The sequence below is a fragment of the Nycticebus coucang genome, chromosome 2 (genome assembly GCF_027406575.1).
Source record: "Nycticebus coucang isolate mNycCou1 chromosome 2, mNycCou1.pri, whole genome shotgun sequence".
Taxonomy (NCBI): domain Eukaryota; kingdom Metazoa; phylum Chordata; class Mammalia; order Primates; family Lorisidae; genus Nycticebus; species Nycticebus coucang.
In genome coordinates, this window is record NC_069781.1 from 100,560,900 (window position 1) to 100,574,734 (window position 13,835).

Below are 13,835 nucleotides of genomic sequence, written 5' to 3' on the forward strand. Positions count from 1 at the left end.
TCTGATCATGAAGGGATGCTGGATATTATCGAAAGCTTTTTCTGCATCAATTGAAAGAATCATATGGTCCTCATTTTTTAGTTTGTTTATGTGCTGAATTACATTTATAGATTTATGTATATTGAACCAGCCTTGAGACCCTGGGATAAATCCCACTTGGTCGTGGTGTATAATTTTTTGATGTGTTGTTGGATTCTGTTTGTTAGGATCTTATTGAGTATTTTAGCATCAATATTCATTAGTGATGAATATTGGTCTATAATTTTCTTTTCTTGTTGGGTCTTTCCCTGGTTTGGGGGTCAAGGTGATGTTTGCTTCATAGAATGTGTTGGGTAATATTCCTTCTTTTTCTATATTTTGGAAGAGGTTTAGTAATATAGGTACTAGTTCTTCTTTAAAGGTTTGGTAGAATTCTGACATAAAGCCATCTGGTCCTGGGCTTTTCTTTTTAGGGAGATTTTGTATAGTTGATGCTATTTCAGAACTTGATATAGGCCTGTTCAACATTTCCACTTCATTCTGGCTAAGTGTTGGTAGGTGGCATACTTCCAGGTATTGGTCTATTTCTTTCAGATTTTCATATTTCTGAGAGTAGAGTTTCTTTTAGTATTCATTAAGGATTTTTTGAATTTCTGAGGGGTCTGTTGTTATTTCATAATTACCATTTCTGATTGATGAAATTAGAGATTTTACTCTTTTATTCCTGGTTAGGTTGGCCAAAGGTTTATCTATTTTATTGATCTTTTCAAAAACCAACTTTTGGATTTATTGATCGGTTTGTTTTCAATTTCATTTAATTCTGCTCTGGTTTTGGTTATTTCTTTTTTTCTGCTGGATTTAGAGTTGGAGTGTTCTTCCTTCTCTAGTTGATTGAGATGTCCCTTCTCCAGTTGTTAACTTCCTCTCTTTCCGTTTTCTTGAGGAAGGCTTGCAGTGCTATAAATTTCCCTCTTAAGACTGCCTTTGCAGTATCCCAGAGGTTCTGGTAAGTCATTTCTTGATTGCTGTTTTGTTCCAAAAATTTGGTGATTTCCTTCTTAATCTCGTCTATAACCCATCTATCCTTCAGCATAAGGTTGTTTAGCTTCATGTTTTTGTATGGGTATGTAGGTTCCTATTGTTATTGAGTTCAACTTTTATTCCATGATGGTCTGAGAAGATGCAAGGAATAATTTCTATTTTTTTAAATTGCTGAGGTTAGATTTGTGGCCTAGGATGTGGTCGATTTTGGAGTATGTTCCATGTGCTGATGAGAAGAATGTGTATTCAGTTTTCTTGGGATGAAATGTTCTGTAGATGTCTGTTAAGTCCAGATGTTGAATGGTTAAGTTTAAATCTAAAATTTCTTTGCTTAGCTTCTTTTTGGAGGGTCTATCCAGCACTGCTTAAGGGGTGTTAAAATCTTCAACTACTATGGAACTGGAGGAAATCAAGTTGCTCATGTCTGTTAGAGTTTCTCTTATAAATCGAGGTGCGTTCTGGTTGGGTGCATAAATATTAATAATTGAAATCTCATCATATTGAGTATTACCTTTAGCAAATGCAAGTGGGAAGATGGAGTATTTAAAAACTGTGCCTTTGAGGCCAGGCACAGTGGCTCACACCCTGTAATCCTAGCGCTCTGGGAGGCCAAGGTGGGTAGATTGCTTGAGCTCAGGAGTTCAAGACCAGCCTGAACAAGAGCAAGACCCTGTCTCTAGAAAATAGCCAGGCGTTGTGGCAGGCACCTGTGGTCCCAGTTACTCGGGAGGCTGAGGCAAGAGAATCGCTTGAGCCAGGGAGTTTGAGGTTGCTGTGAGGTGTGACACCACAGCACTCTACCCAAGGTGACAAAGTGAGAGTCTGTCTCAAAACACACAAACAAACAAAAAAATAGTAATATTTTTCCTGCAGGGGGGAGGGTCAAATACTAAACAGAACTATGGCACAGAGAAGAAACTGCCCTGCCACTCTCAATCACACATTTACAAATATGTGGTATAGTCTTTGTAGCACAGTTCCCAGTCCCCCTCCAATGAAAACAGTTTGGTTCTCCTTTCAAGCCACAAAGCAGTGCGTTATCATTTTTCGGGCCCTTAACTCACCCAGCCTCATTTTATATTCACCTCAGTCCATTGCTCTATAAACTCCCTGGGACTTCTGATTCATTTTTGGGCTCATAACCATGTAAGCAGAGTACTCTGCGCACAGTAGGTGCTCAACATATATCTGTAGAAGTGACATCTAAAGGTATTTGTGACTTCAGTGTCCACATACAGAACAGATATTCTGGCCTGCCTACATTCTATGGTCTAGTAGAAAGTTATTGCCTAACAAACATCTTCCTCCAGACATCTCATTTTCTCTTCTCCAGTTATACTCGTGCCTCCTTATATCACATTGTTGATCTTATAAGCATCTTGGGGGAAAAGGAGACGTTTTTTGTAGATATGCTTATTCTACTACAGACCACCTGATGATAGGAGGTCGGCTTTCTGCCACCCCAGGCATGTTCATTCTAGGATACATCAGTTGCTCTTCATGACAGCCAGTTTATTTGCTGAAATATGCTGTTGCTGGGCACAATTCCTCAGACACTCAAATGCAAGTAGTTACTGGAACACAGCTTATTGCTACGATTCAAGTTAAATAATTTCAAAATCAAAGGAAACTTAGAAGTCTAAATGTATTGTTCTTTGTTTAGAAATACCACATTGACATGTTTCCAACTTATTTCTTTTAGCAGTGGTTGTGAAATACAGCCACGTTGATGCACATGGATCTGGTTTATTTTGTTTAACTGCTGTTTGGTGCCCCCATATGAATATTCTAAAATTTATCCATATTATTTCCCTGATGATATTTAAGTTCTTTAAAAAGTTTCATTCTTACGAATAACCCTGAAATGAACGTCCTTGTACACATCTCCTGGTGCCCACATCTAAATTTTCTCTGTAAAATAACTAGAAATTCCATTTCACCTGATATTAATATTGTCATGTCTACTTTCGTTTGTTTGTTTTTTCCTGACAGACTTTCTCTGACCCTTTATTTTTACTTCTACCAGCTCTGGTTTGTTTTGCCTTGGCTGTCTTTTTAAAGCAGTATCTAACTAGATTTTTAAAAATATAATTATAAATTTTAATGACAAATTATATTTATAATTTTTATATTATATTTTTATATTTATCACAATCACAGTTGTAGTAGCACTGATCTCAACCAACTTACTTTGTGTTTTCTGCGTACCTTGATTTTCTTGCTTCTTTGCTTTGACTTTTCTGGTATTTTTTTTTTTTTTTTTTTTGTAGAGACAGTCTCACTTTATTGCCCTTAGTAGAGTGCTGTGGCGTCACACAGCTCACAGCAACCTCCAAAACTCCTGGGCTTAGGTGATTCTCTTGCCTCAGCCTCCCAAGTAGCTGGGACTACAGGCACCCACCAAGATGCCAGGCTATTTTTTTTTTCTTTTGTTGTTGTTGTTGTTGTTGTTGTTGCAGTTTGGCCGGGGCCGGGTTTGAATCTGCCACCCTCGGCATATGGGGCCAGCACCCTACCCGCTGAGCCACAGGCGCTGCCCTTCGGGTGTTTTTTGTTTGTTGGTTGGTTTGTTTTATTTTGTTTTGTTCTAACAGAGTCTCACTGTGGATAGAGTGCAGTGGCATCATCATAGCTCACTGTAACCTCAAACTCCTGGGCTCAAGTAATCCTCCCGCCTTGGCCTCCTGATAAGCTGGGACGACAGGAGCAAGCCACCCCACCTGGCTAATATTTTCTCTTTTAGTAGAGATAGGGTCTCCCTCTGACTCAGGCTGGTCTTAAACTCCTAACCTCAAGAAATTCTGCTATCTCAGTCTCACAGAATGCTAAAATTACAGGAATGAGTCACTGCACTTGGCCTACTTTTCGGCTTTTTGAAATTTTCTACATTCCTGTGTTTCCCCTCTACCATTTCATTATTCACACAATCTGTGTCTTCTCTTTCACATGCCTACTTAGTCGATCTCTAGTAACCTTCCAAACAACGTAAGGACCTTAGAAAGTTGTATCAGCAATCATCTTTCTTTCTTAATGTCAGCGTCCAGATTTTTGTTGCTAATATCTTAATATTACACTGTTTTTAACACCTATCCAACTTCTTTATAAAACATCAGTATTTATTTGTACTTACAAATATATTCATTCACCAGCTTCTTTCCTCATGACATTCCTTAATTCTAGATTCAATTTCTTGTTTTTTTCTAGGTTCAATTTTGTTCCTGTTGCTACACAACACATTAACTTTGTGGCTTCCAACACCAATCATTTTACTATATTCTGTAGGTCAAGAATTTGGGTGACAATCAGATGGAATATCCTTCTGCACCTTTTTTTTTTTTTTTTTTTTAAAGAGATGGGGTTTCACTCTAGCTGGACTACAGTGGCACAATAGCTCACAGCTCACTGCAGCCCCAAACTTCTGAGCTCAAGGGACCCTCCTGTCTCAGGCTCCTCAGTAGCTGAGACTACAGGTACATGCTACCTCTACCTGGCTAATTTTTTACTTTTTTATAGAAACATGGCTAAGGTTAGGGTTGCTATTGTTGCGCAGGCTGGTCTCAAACTCCTGGCCTCCAGTTGAATCCCCTCTTGACCCGACTTCCTGAAGTGCTGGGATTACAGGAATGAGCCATTGCAGCCAGCCTTCTTCTGATCTTACGAATTTGACTGTTTCACTAGTGGTACTCAGTTGGAGGAGTAGGGTCTGATGACCAGAGTGTCTATACAAGTCCGAATTTAACAGTAAGGCCTCAGAATAGTCAGATGCCTTCTATGGCAGCTGGAAGCCCTCAGAGAAAGCATCCCAAAGAACCAGTTACAAGTTGTATGGGGGGGCAGAGATCACTTCCAACCCCCCTTTTAGCTCATAGTGGGCTCTTCATCTGGATCTAGAAAACTAATCAGGATGATTAAAAAGAGAAAAGCATGCAAATTTTATTAGTTTTATATGTACATAGAGATCTTTACAAAAGAGTAAAGACCAAAGAAGTGGCCAAAGCAAGATGATTTTATACCTTTTAGACAAAGAATGATAAATTTGAGAAGTGACAGGACAAAGAAAATCTGGGCAGGGGCTATAAATTTTCTAGGAGAGTTATTAGGAGATATATAGGGGGTATAAAACTAGCAGAAGATAAGGGTTACCTCATTAAGTATGTTTATTCAGGTCCACTACAGCCTCCAGTTCCAAGTCGTTGATGATAAGAGCTATTTTCTTGCCCTGGTGTGCAGAGATTACCCCTCCCAGAGGAGCCTTTATCACTTGCTGCATGCAGGAAGAGACAGGTCAGCTCACCCTACAATTTTTGTAATGTTTTTAACTTGAAATAATCAATATAGTGATCTGGCCTATTTGGGGATGGCACACTCCATCCTCCACTCCTTCAACTGCATGGCCTTTCTCACCTAGCCTCAAAAGTTAACAAGGTTATCACTTCCACCACATTCTACTAGTTTAAAGAGAACAGTCATAAGGCCAGTCCACATTCAAGGAGAGTCTTAAGCAGCTGAGACTACAGGTACATGCTACCCATGCATGAGGAGAGGGGTGTAAGACTCCACCTTTTGATGGGGGGAGTGGCAAGGTTACATTGTGAAAGAACGTACAAGATGGCAGATACTGTTATGGCTATTTTGAGAAATACAATCTGCCTCAATTTCCTTTTGAGTATATCTTGAGTTTTCGTGCTTTTGACCTTACCCGTGTGTGTGTGTGTAGTTATACTGCAGTTCTAAATACTTAAAGTGGAAGGAATGATTGCCTTATGATTCAGTTGATTATATTAACCAAAAGACCACAGACTCCAGTATACCACTTAATGGTCCATACCCAAAATTCCTTTGGCTCAAGAAGTTTTTAAGCAGGATAGTTCATTGTGTAACATTAAAAGCACCATAGCTATAGATTCTCTTTCATCATCACAGAAGCCCAGAGTGATGACTGAAGGTGGAGAAGATAAGAATATGTGCAAAGGAAGAAGCCAAGATACAGAGAAAGCGAGATCATACATTTATTCACTCAACAATAAGTGGAATCTTCTTCTATTCTCTGTCTTAGTAATTCTTTACCTTTCCCCACCATGTCCCCAAGAAAAACTTTCCTGATATCACTGAAGTAAAATTCCCCTATTATTACACCTCATAGCACTATGTATTTCTCAATAGCACAAAAAACAGTTTTATACTTATTTGCTTAATTAACATTATCCTCTCCTCCCCTTAAGTAAAAGAAGTCATAGTGAAGTAGCTTATATCAGATTAATCCTCCCACTGATAGTACTTACAAACTCTGGACCAAAAAAAGAAAAAGAAAAAATAACAAAAAACCGAAGGCACATAAGGTAAGTAAGAGTCCCATATTCTGTGTACCAACTTTGCCCAATTCTCTAACTGCCCTCTGAAACGTGTGTATGGAGGAAGACCAAACAGCCCCCTTAAGACTAAATGAACCGAACTAAACTGAGATTTTCATTGCTGCCTACTTCCAGGAAGGCAGTTCGAAGTTTGAGTTCAGTTAAACTAATTGCCAACTAATACAAAACAGTAATATTCTTTAAAACCCAAATCTAGAGTTTTTGTGAAGTATCAATCACAATGTCTTAGATAAAATTAAAAATTACTAGACATAAAAGAAACAAAAATGTTTGACCCATACTCAAAAGCAACCAGTGGAGACTGACTTGAATGGGGCCAAATATTAAAATTAGAATAAGGATTTTTCTTTTTTTGTTAGGGATTCATTGAGGGTACAGATTCATTGAGGGTACAATAAGGATAAGGATTTTAAAGCAGCTATTCATATTATAATTAAGAGTATGAATGTTGTAATAAGTAAACTAAAAGGAAACTCATTGGATAAATAAAAATTACTTTTGGAAAAAGAAAAAGGAAATTCTAGAACTAAAGAATACTGTATCTGACATAAAATCAATTTTAATAGCAGATTAGAGATTACAGAAGAAAATAAATTAACTTGAAAGTAGTTATACAGAAATCATTCAGTCTGAAAAATAGAGGAAAAAACGTTGTAAAAAAATGAACAGTGCCCCAGGTAACTTTGAGACATAAAGTGGGAGTCCAAAAAGGAAAGAAGAAAGAATGTTCAAAAAGTGCTTAGAAAAAATGCTAAGCAGTGAGCAATACTTGTTTCAAAATACCATTTTCCAATAAAAGGAACCAGGCCTCCTTGGAGAAATGGCTGACTTGGGGGCTAGGGCAGGGAAAAATAGGATATAAGCCTGAAGCACCATGGAGGGTGAAAAAATAAGGAAGCTAAAAAAAAACAAAAGATGATGAAGAACAGGGCATCTCAAAAGGACATAGGAACCAACCTAGAAGAACTTCCAATGATCAAAGCCAGAACAATTATAGTTGGAAAATAAATAATGATAGCATTGAATTAGAAGCCAAGGGGGGAAAAAATCTGTCCATTCTGATACAGTAAAAAAAAGAGGGGTGGTGCCTGCGGCTCAGTGAGTAGGGTGCCGGCCCCATATACCAAGGGCGGTGGGTTCAAGCCCAGCCCCGACCAAACTGCAACGAGAAAATAGCTGGACATTGTGGCAGGTGCCTACGGTCCCAGCTACTTGGGAGCCTGAGGCAGGAGAATCGCCTAAGCCCAGGAGTTGGAGGTTGCTGTGAGCTGTGATGCCACAGCACTCTATTGAGGGTAATAAAGTGAGACTCAGTCACACACACACCCACAAGAAAATTGAGTAAATAAATAAATAAGGAGTGGAGGATGACATCTTTCTTACTTTTATAGTGGAGAAATCTGGCAGATACAACTTGGACACATGATATCAAGTTTAGTATCACCAACTGATCATATTGATAGCATTATCCTCTAATATGGTGCAATGAGAAGGGCACCTTACCTCTGTAGTATTCCCTAAACATATAAACTCAGTCTGAGCATGAGAAAACATCAAACTCACACTGAGGGACATTCTAAAAAATACCTGACCAGTACTCTTCATAAGTGTCCAGGTCACAAAAAGCAAGTCAAGTCTGAAAAACTGTTCAAGAATGGAGAAGTCTAGGGGAAATAATGACAAAATGCAATTGAAATCCTAGATTAGATCCTAAAACAAACAAAAAAGGCATCAGTAGAAAAACTGTAGATAACAGCAATACTGCTTTTTTACTTTCACAAACAATACCATGATTATGCCTGATGTTAACATTAGGAAAAGCTGGGTGATAAGTATGTGAGAACTTCATATACTACATTTGCAACCTTTTTTTCATAAATCTAAACGTATTTCCAAAATAACCATTTATTTTTTAAAGATTTAAATTTTTCCACATTTGGTGGGAGATAATAAATTTAAATTCAAGCAGGATAAACACAAAGGAAACCACACCTATGCACATCACTGTCAGACAACTGATAACAAAACAAAACAAAAAATCTTGAAAGCAGCCAGAATGAAATCCCTTATTATACACAGGGGAGCAATGAAACAAACGACATTGGTTTCTCATCACAGTAACACTTGGCTTCTCATCAGAAATAATGCAAGTCCCAGGAAATAGTGGAATCATATTTTTCATATGCTGAATGAATGGGAGGCAGAGGAAGTTTGCCTCAAATATGTTAATCCTAAATTCTTATGTCATTAACTTCTTAGGAAGTCCCCATTTACTTAGCAGCCCATTTCTGAATAAATTATCCAAAATTCCAAATGAATGACGGCTGAACTAATTTCTACCTGATTCAAAATTGATATTTCCTTTTATTATTTCTATTTCAAAATAAATATATTCTGAAATACTAACCCTCACTCCAAAATATCTATTTCCTTCCTTCTAAAGCAGAAATTCTTGTGAATATTGGTTTGGACAGATACAGCATGAAATTGGTCTTCTCCTCAAAGTTTTGGACAACATGTTAAACTTGCCAGCCGCTCATAACTTTTATTTCAGCTTATTTTCATATCTTCTTCATTTGGTAGAAATTGTTCTTTGGTGCCCTTAAGCCGTTAATGAACTTCTTAAAGCTGAAGACATTTCTCAAAAGCAGAAACAGGCCAATCAAATGATCCATTATCTCCTGTACAATTTCAATCTTTGAGTTTGACATACGCCTTCAGACATTTTATTCTGTTTCTTGCATTTCAACCTTAAGCTTTTCCCCTTTGTTCATTCCCATTTATTTTTCTTTTACTTCAAGTAAAAATACCGTGTTAAAACAACATTAAGCTATATGTTTTAATTGTACAAGTACCAGCAGATTCAGAGTTTAAATTCCCTCTGGAACTGTAACTCTGACAGTTTCCTCCCTCCCCATATAAATAAATGCCACAATAGGGTCTTTCATTGCAAAACCCATAACCGTGAGGCAACGTCATTTATCACTGAGTAAATAATGCAAGAAAACATAATGAAAAGGGGACTTTGCTTTATTCCCTTAACTATAAATAAAAATATGTAGCACTTTGCAGGATTACCACATGTGGTATGATATTAACTTAAATACCAATCTTTAAACCAAACTGTAAATAAGATAAACTGTGCTCTCTGGTCTCAAGTTTTAAATAGTCTCTCTTTTTTCGAATTTACTACTTTCATAAGTATATAAAAGTGACTGTATATAATTTGTGATCTTGTAATGAAAGACCCTATTGTGATATGTATATGCAAAAAAAAAAAACAAAAAACCATTGGAGTTAATGTTGTTGTGGGAATTATAAAAAGTGCTTGTGACGAAGATCAATGCAGTGAAGCCAAGTCAGAGTCTGAGTCAAAGACCTTTTCTAGGATTAAAAAAAAAAAAACAAAAACGAAAATCACTGTCAGCTGTGGCTTGATTTATACATTATAACCAGTCAAGGGAGGGAGGGAGGTCTGAAATAAGAATACTAAAAACAAAAGCTGATTTTACTCCCTGTGTATGACTACCCTGAATTATGCTTAAACATGATGTGATGATGGACTTCAGCTTCCCTGATGGCAGCTTATGTTTACTCTGGCTTTCCTGATCACATCTTAGCATCCAAATGCCATTCCTCTTTGGTGCCTAATGTGTTTATGCTCACATTATCAGCAGGCATTGGGTTGCAAAGATCAGATTGGAAATGATTTCACTCTATTTTCAAAGAGGAAAGAATTTATCCCTTTGATTGCTACTTGCTTGCAAAGTAGAGCATGTTTCACTTTTCTATAGAGTGCCACTTAGGTTAAACTATAGCAGAATGGTCAGAAAAGGGTGAAGTTACACCTGCCCATTAAGGTTGACCAATCAGGAAATGGGAAAGGTTATTTACCTACTGAACATCTGATTTCTCCTTAAGAGATATCTTGATAAACACTGATGTATTTGTTCCTGGTATTATCAACAATTAAAGATTTCATATGAAATTTCTAATTTTAAAACTAGAAAATAACTTTTCTGCATCAAAATTATTAAAGACATGTCCCTATACCACAAACAAAGAACTAATCAATCATCGCATGGCCTGTTGCGTATACCTCTCCCATCGAGTTTGACTTTGTCCTTACACAACCTCTTTATCCTTCATCCTCTCCTCTTTCCTCAGCCCTCGGCATCTTGCTCAACACACAAAACTTTGCATATACTGTACAGCCCACTCTCCATTTTCCCAGGAAAAATAGCTTGATTTGTCACTTAAAAAAAAAAGAAACAACAACTAGAGAAAAGCTGTGAAAACATCTATTAGAGACTATTTAGAACAGTGGTTCTCAACCTTCCTAATGCCATGGCCCTTAATACAGTTCCTGTGGGTTGTGACCCACAGGTTGAGAACCGCTGATTTAGAAGAACGAATAATTGATATTTGTTGGGTGCTTATTATAAATCTGGCACTCTCCTAATCTCCCGTAACCCTTATTTTTCTTATTATTCCCATTTTACAGGTGAGGAAATGATGCTCAGAGAAAGTGAAATGCCTCAAATAACCAAAATTTGAACTCAAGCGGTTAGACTCCAGTGTGTTCTTAACCACCAGTGTGTGTGTGCCTCGACGACGACACAGCAATCTAAAGAGTAACCATGACACACTTTCTTGTATCAACGCCAATGCAAAACCAGAGGCCCATCACCTACCAGAGCAGAGGCAGGGGAAACCCAAAGGTGGATTCAGGATGGTGAAGGGAGAATAATTAGGTCAGGAGAGGGAGGGGTGAGCATACACACTAACTACTCCATTATCTCCCCAGCTCCTGTCCCATTCTTACACTTAAAACAAGAAAAAGCTCAATTAAAATGAGAAATCAATAGCAGAGTATTTTGTTAAGTCCTAAGTCTTAAAGCATTTTTCAAATTTTACAATGTTCAGGGCACCAAAAATATTGTACCTGTATTTTTTTGCTAACTTCTGATAAGTAAGTATATTTTCATACATTAGATGTAATTTAAACTAAATAATTTTACCTTAAAAACCCATGTTGTACTATTAATATATTTTTATTCTTCTTTGTACCATGATTAGGGACAAAGTAACCCTACTCCATTCTTCCCCCTATTACTTTGTTATTCAGCACTCATGTTATTGAGTGTGGACTACAGAAAGCAGCTGAATAGCCCAGACTGGACTCCAGTCAGCAATGTCAAAACATTTCTTCTATGGTCTCACTAGGGTTCCAGGTCTCTGCTTGCTTAACTTTGGCTGTATCAACCCCATGGATACTAGGCATGCCCCATCTTGCATTTTCCCCTGAGTCCACTGAGATTTGCAAATTCCTATCTAAATTTCCCCTTCTAATCACCTCTTTTGCTGTGTAGGTAGTTATCAGCGTTCAATCTGTCCCTGTCCTCACCCTGAGGTTCATCTCATGGCCTCTGTCCTCCATTTCGGCTCCCAGCCATGGAGTACGACCACTTCCTTCTTCCCTCCCACATTGATTTCCCCACTGCTCAGCTGACAGGAGCCTTTCAGGTTGCTCAGGTTTTCCTGCTGGAGAAAACAATAACAAAATGTGCTTTCTCTTACTGGGCTCAATAGCTACCATTCTAGTTTTTGTTTTTGTTTGATCACTTTTCCAACCAGTAAGTTATACCCTCTTCTATTTTATGACCACAGCATTTCTGGTAACTGTTGAAATCTGACATCTGACCAGCCTACTTAACTAAAAATATACTTTTAAACATTCACAGTGCCTTACTTCTTGCCAAATCTAACTTGACCTCATTCTTTATTTATGAAGGCGCACAGTGCTAGAGGCCTTGAAGGCATCCCACTGGTCTGCTACCATCCCAATACACACTAACTCCATATTTCTGTTTCGGCAGCATCATCTCCCACTGGGTCTAAAAATTTTGCCTCCTCTTTTCTTTTCTTTGCAACTCCAACCAATCCATTATCAACTTTCAAACTCCTTCAAATTCTTTGTTTTATCTGTGACAACTCTGACCCAGAAGCTAAGACCACTTATTATAAAACAGCCTTCTAAATGAGTCTCACTATGTGGTAAGCAGTCATCAGTGCTACTTTATGATTATTTCCAGTTCGTTCCTCCCAGTGCCCCCAAGCACAGAAGGACTACACTTTCTGCAACCCTCGCAACTGGTTTCTGACATGCGACTTGCTCCAGAGCTGAGTAGTAAGTGGAAGTATGCGTGTATGGGACCCTCCAGAGTGTCCCTTCCCCTCTCTTAAGGTAAACAAAATATGACAAGTTGGCTGTCTTATCAGACTGGATCTCTGAATAACTGTGATAAGCAGAGTCCCCAGTTGACCTGTGATGGATGTGTAGGATTAGCAAAAAACACATCTTCATTTTTTTAAACCACAGAGATTTTGGAGTTGTTTTTTAACTACTGCTAACTTAAATCCATCCTGATTTATACAACCTGCCCTAAGTCTCTCCTTTTTCCAACCACAAGTGGTTTAAACACTAATTTAATGTTATGTCTCTGCATTAAAAAAAGATTTTTTTAAAAAAGTGTAGGGATCATGGTGAAACCTGCCCTTTTCCTTTTCCTGCCCTTTTCCTCACTAAAAGATCAACTCATAATTACAGTAGATTATAAGAAAAAGGTTTATTTTCAAATACTATGCATGTGGGAGGAACCACAAGAATGATTACCCAATGCCTCGGTGATGGTCAGAGACTTTTATAGATACCTTTTAAAAGGGTTGCTAGGTGGGATGTGTAGATGGAGGGAAACAGATGGTTCTATAAATTAACGTGAAAGACAGGTATTATGTTCTAAAGGATTTTGGGCTAGGTCTGTTAGCATGTAAAAAAGAAATCAGCAGCCCCTTTTGATTCCCAATCAGGTTACTCAGGTTTTATGTAGAGGAAAGGCCTCTTCCAATGTTTTCTGATCATGAATGGCCTTTAATTCAAAATATTGTTTATATCAAGGAGTCATATTTTGGAGTGAAATTTCCTTAGCTCCTTCAAAAGAAAAAATGCAAATTCCTTGGCATTCAAAGCTCTCATTAACCAATTTTTGTCATACTTATCCTATCAGTCTGATCTTTTATCTGCATTTACCAGGCTCATTTCCAGCCACCCCTGCCTCAGAAAGGGACGTTTACCCTCTTTCTCTCCCTCCCATCCTGCCTCACTCTTTCTCTTCCTTAAAGTAAAGATCAATTCTATCCACTCCACTAAAGTTTCTTCAATAGCTCTAATAATAACTGACACTTACTGAATACTTACTAAGGGCCAGGCTTTGTTAACTTGTTTAGTCTTCACAAACACTCTATGATGAGAGTACTACTATTATTAAACTCATTTTACAAATGAGAAAACAAAACAGGGATTACATAAATGTGCTCAAGGTTGCACGGCCTGACAATTGATAAAGAAGCTTCCTAACCACTGCCCCCTCACCTCTTTTTTCT

General features: G+C 37.9%; 1 protein-coding gene across 3 annotated transcripts in view; it reads right to left on the bottom strand.

The window, feature by feature from the left end:
- Positions 1–13,835, bottom strand: part of AOPEP (aminopeptidase O (putative)) — a 422,485-nt gene that overhangs the window by 366,488 nt on the left and 42,162 nt on the right. Inside the window, exon 1 of one of the 3 annotated variants that reach the window (XM_053577274.1) lies at positions 5,164–5,244. The exons of 1 other annotated variant lie outside the window; for it this stretch is intronic. The gene's annotated coding sequence lies outside the window, so the exon portion shown is untranslated. Of the gene's footprint in view, positions 1–5,163; positions 5,256–13,835 lie in introns of those variants that run through there. One more of the 3 variants, XM_053577293.1, reaches the window with a different exon arrangement.